This window comes from Triticum urartu, unplaced genomic scaffold, assembly GCF_056163025.1.
Source record: "Triticum urartu cultivar PI428250 unplaced genomic scaffold, HENAU_Tu73 scaffold1, whole genome shotgun sequence".
In the NCBI taxonomy this organism is placed as follows: domain Eukaryota; kingdom Viridiplantae; phylum Streptophyta; class Magnoliopsida; order Poales; family Poaceae; genus Triticum; species Triticum urartu.
This window is the reverse complement of record NW_028259461.1, coordinates 16,407,469-16,412,500: the sequence shown is the minus strand read 5'-3', so window position 1 is coordinate 16,412,500 and position 5,032 is coordinate 16,407,469.

The following is a 5,032-nucleotide window of genomic DNA, read 5'->3' as shown; positions in this document are numbered from 1 at the left end:
TCATTAAAATAGACTTCGTTTGGTAGTATCGTTTCCATTTTTTTTTTTTACAATAAACTCTTGCTTTGCCCAATAGAAACACAAACACTGCTTGAAAGAGTTGGAACTTCTTTTTTCTAACTTGCAATTATAGAACTAATTTTTTCTAATTAATTTCCCCTTTACATTTTGAAAATTCTTTCAATACAATGAAAAAAATCCAAAAGGGTTTCTATTTAATGATGAAATTAAAATAAAATGGATAAATAGAAAAGGCTTTTTGGATTTTTTAAAAATTTCTAGAATGAAAGTCTTTATGCTCTTATTAATAAGATTTACTAACCTTATGATTTTGGAGAAGATAGGTGGAAGTTGTAAGTCCTATTGTAAGAATACTCCACTTTTCATAATTTTCCTAATAGAATATGAGGATTCTATTAGGAAAATTATGAAAAGTTCATTGATAGGAAAAGAATACTTAGCACACAGTATACCAAACAAAACTTTTTTTTTCTTGTATATATAAGATAAGAGGGGTTTTTTGTTCTAAGAATATTGTACCGAGTAATTCGACACATAAAAGTACATTCAAAGAAGAATCCAAATTATTAAATAATTGGAATTCTTTTTTGATAAGTCAATTCATATTATTCCAAAATCTTATTATTTGTTTGTTGCCCAGAAAAACCCTTTGGTTTTGGATGCTCATTACCGCTCGAAAATGATCTTGATTTTACTAAAGAATAAGATTGTACTATGGAAAAATAAGTCTTTTTCTTCCAAATATTTTTACGAATACGCTTTTTTGACATTGAAGTACGTTTTTTTGGAACTGCCATTCAAAAAGGAAATTACTTTTTTCTAGTTGTATGTGAAAGACATCTATTGCTGCAAATCAATCCTTCTTTCTTCTTTTTATTAGTATTTATACTTAGATACTGAAAGATACTTAAATTTTGAATTATTTTTTACTTCATTTTGTCTAATGCGGATAAGACAACAAGAATTTTTTAACATTTTTTCTTTATATATTTTATACTTTTTTTTTAATAATATAGAATATATAGAAGGGTTTCTCATTTAAATCTATTTATATCTATTTATATATCAAGTATACTCCATATATAGATATATGGTATGGAAGCCTATCCCCCATATAAGATAAGACGGGGGGATAAAAAGAAGGGAAAATGAAAATAGTTAATTAAGTTCAGAATGGTATTCCATAAAGGAAAGGAATTCCAATCAAAACAAAAAATACTGAGTCTCTTAAACAAGACATTCTAAAACTTAGGTAATTTATAGTCATTAGAATTTTAGTTCTATATGAAGTAAGGACTATTCGATAATTTCTTATAAACATAGGTTTTCATTGGAATTCACTCAATCAGTTAATTATGGAACAAGAGAGCTGTTTCATCTTTGTTTTAAAGAAATATAAAAATGAATTATGAATAGAAAGTAAAATGATTCCACTTTTTTTTTTTTATTTTTATAAATATCTTTATTTAGTTAATAAAATAACTTCGTTACCTAGTTATTTTATTAACTTTTTTAATTTAACCAACTAAACCCATTCTTAATTTTTAATTATTTCAATGAGATAAATTTTGGAAAAATTAAGAATTTCAGTATTTTTTCTTATTCTTTTTATTTATTCTTTCAGAAAGAGATAAGAATTGGTTTGGTGAATCGGAAACAATTTTATAGAAAAATTGAAGTAAAAATTGAAGTAAAAATTGCAATTTCTTTTCTTATGGAACATACATATCAATATGCATGGGTAATCCCTCTTCTCCCACTTCCAGTTATTATGTCAATGGGATTTGGCCTTATTCTTATTCCGACAGCAACAAAAAATCTTCGTCGCATATGGGCTTTTCCTAGTGTTTTACTCTTAAGTATAGCTATGGTATTCTCAGTTCAACTGTCTATTCAACAAATAAATGGAAGTTCGATCTATCAATATCTATGGTCTTGGACCGTCAATAATGATTTTTCTTTAGAATTTGGATACTTGATTGACCCACTTACTTCTATTATGTTAATACTAATTACTACTGTAGGAATCCTGGTTCTTATTTATAGTGATGGTTATATGTCTCACGATGAAGGATATTTGAGATTTTTTGTTTATATAAGTTTTTTCAATACTTCCATGTTGGGATTGGTTACTAGCTCCAATTTGATACAAATTTATTTTTTTTGGGAACTCGTGGGAATGTGTTCTTATTTATTGATAGGCTTTTGGTTTACACGACCAATCGCAGCGAGTGCTTGTCAAAAAGCTTTTGTAACTAATCGTGTAGGGGATTTTGGTCTATTATTAGGAATTTTAGGTTTTTTTTGGATAACAGGTAGTTTAGAGTTTAGGGATTTGTTCAAAATAGCTAATAACTGGATTCCTAATAATGGAATTAACTCTTTACTTACTACTTTGTGTGCTTTTTTATTATTCCTTGGTGCAGTTGCGAAATCCGCACAATTCCCTCTTCACGTATGGTTACCCGATGCTATGGAAGGGCCCACTCCTATTTCGGCTCTTATACACGCAGCAACTATGGTTGCTGCGGGAATTTTTCTTCTAGCTCGACTTCTTCCTCTTTTCATATCTTTACCTTTGATAATGAGTTTTATTTCTTTAGTAGGTACAATAACACTATTCTTAGGAGCTACTTTAGCTCTTGCTCAGAGAGATATTAAAAGAAGCTTAGCCTATTCTACAATGTCTCAATTGGGTTATATGATGTTAGCTCTAGGTATAGGTTCTTATCAAGCTGCTTTATTCCATTTGATCACTCATGCTTATTCAAAAGCTTTATTGTTCTTGGGATCCGGATCCGTTATTCATTCAATGGAACCTCTTGTTGGATATTCACCAGATAAAAGTCAAAATATGGTTCTTATGGGCGGTTTAAGAAAATACATTCCAATCACAAGAACTACTTTTTTATGGGGTACACTTTCTCTTTGTGGTATTCCACCTCTTGCTTGCTTCTGGTCCAAAGATGAAATCCTTAGTAATAGTTGGTTGTATTCGCCCTTTTTTGGAATAATAGCCTCCTTTACTGCAGGATTAACTGCCTTTTATATGTTTCGGATATATTTACTTACATTTGATGGGTATTTGCGTGTTCATTTTCAAAATTACAGTAGCACTAAAGAGAGTTCCTTGTATTCAATATCCTTATGGGGAAAAAGGATACCCAAAGGAGTGAATAGGGATTTCGTTTTATCAACAACGAAGAGTGGAGTTTCTTTTTTTTCACAAAATATACCAAAAATTCAAGGTAATACAAGAAATAGGATAGGATCCTTTACTACGTCTTTTGGGGCTAAAAAAACTTTTGCCTATCCGCATGAAACGGGAAATACTATGTTATTTCCTCTTCTTATATTACTACTTTTCACTTTGTTCATTGGATTCATAGGAATCTCTTTTGATAATGGAGGAATTGGTAATGGAATAGCAGAGTTAACCATATTATCAAAGTGGTTAACTCCCTCAATAAACTTTACCCAGGAAAGTTCTAATTCTTTTGTAAATTCATATGAATTTATTACTAATGCAATTTCTTCTGTAAGTCTAGCTATCTTTGGTTTATTCATAGCATATATCTTCTATGGATCCGCTTATTCTTTTTTTCAGAATTTGGATTTAATAAACTCTTTTTACAAAGGAAATCCTAAAAAAGAATTTTTAGATCAAGTAAAAAAAAATATATACAGTTGGTCATATAATCGTGGTTATATAGATATTTTCTATACTAGGGTCTTTACCCTCGGTATAAGAGGGTTAACCGAACTCACGGAGTTTTTTGATAAGGGTGTTATTGATGGAATTACCAATGGAGTGGGTCTTGCTAGTTTTTGTATAGGAGAGGAAATTAAATATGTAGGGGGAGGTCGAATCTCGTCTTATTTATTCTTTTTTTTATGTTATGTATCTGTGTTTTTATTCTTTTTTCTTTCTTAAGTTAAGGAATTTACAACAAGTCTCTTGCAAAAATAACTATCCTATCCCCTTTCTACAATCTCTCTATATCCTTGTTACATAAGGTAAGTATTGTATAATAGTTCGGTTTTCCGCGATTTTTTCCATTCCTCTGTGTAAATACCCTAATATGGGTTCACAATCAATAACATCCTCACCATCGAGAGTAACGATCAGTCGAAGAACACCATGCATTGATGGGTGTTGAGGGCCCATATTGACTATCATGAGATCTTTTCTTGTAAGCGGTAGACTCATATCCTTTCTTCCTTAATTCATTATTCCATGAAAATGGATTATTCCATGAATTCCTCAAAGCGAGGCTCATCAAAATGAAAAATCTAAGACTACTATAAGACTACTAAAAAAATAATAAAACAAGAAAAAAATTTGAACGATTAAATTACTGCTCCCGAATATTCAACTGACCGATTAATTTCTTATAACGTACTCTATTTTTCTTTGCCAAATAAGCCAGCAAACGTCGACGTTTTCCCAAAAGTCTTCGTAGACCTCTTTCCGATGAAAAATCTTTTTTGTGTAATTCCAAATGTGAAGCAAGTCTCCGTATCTTATTGGTGAAACTGAATACTTGAAATTCAACAGAACCCCTGTTTTCTTCTTTTTCTTCTTTAACCATAAATCCAAAAATTTTTCTACCTCCTTTCTTTTTCATGTATTTTTCTGATCAGGAAAAATACAAAATTATGTCAGTTATTTTGAAGTTATTCTAATCTCGTACACACACAAATTTGCAATTATTCATCTACTACTGGAATTTGGATTTATTTTATCGATGCAAATTGGATTTGGATAGAAGGGTACATTCTTTCTAATATTTTAGATAGAAGAAATGTTTCTTCTATCTAAAATATTAGAAAGAATTTTGCTGATTTATTTATTGCTATATGCAATTTATGGAATTGATACACCATTTAATTGATATCATTTAGCAAAATGAAACACAGCATATGCATCCATCTTTTGGCTCGAGAATTTCACGGGATAGAGATATGGTATAAGAAATAGACTATTAAGTAACTCTAAATGAATTGTGGA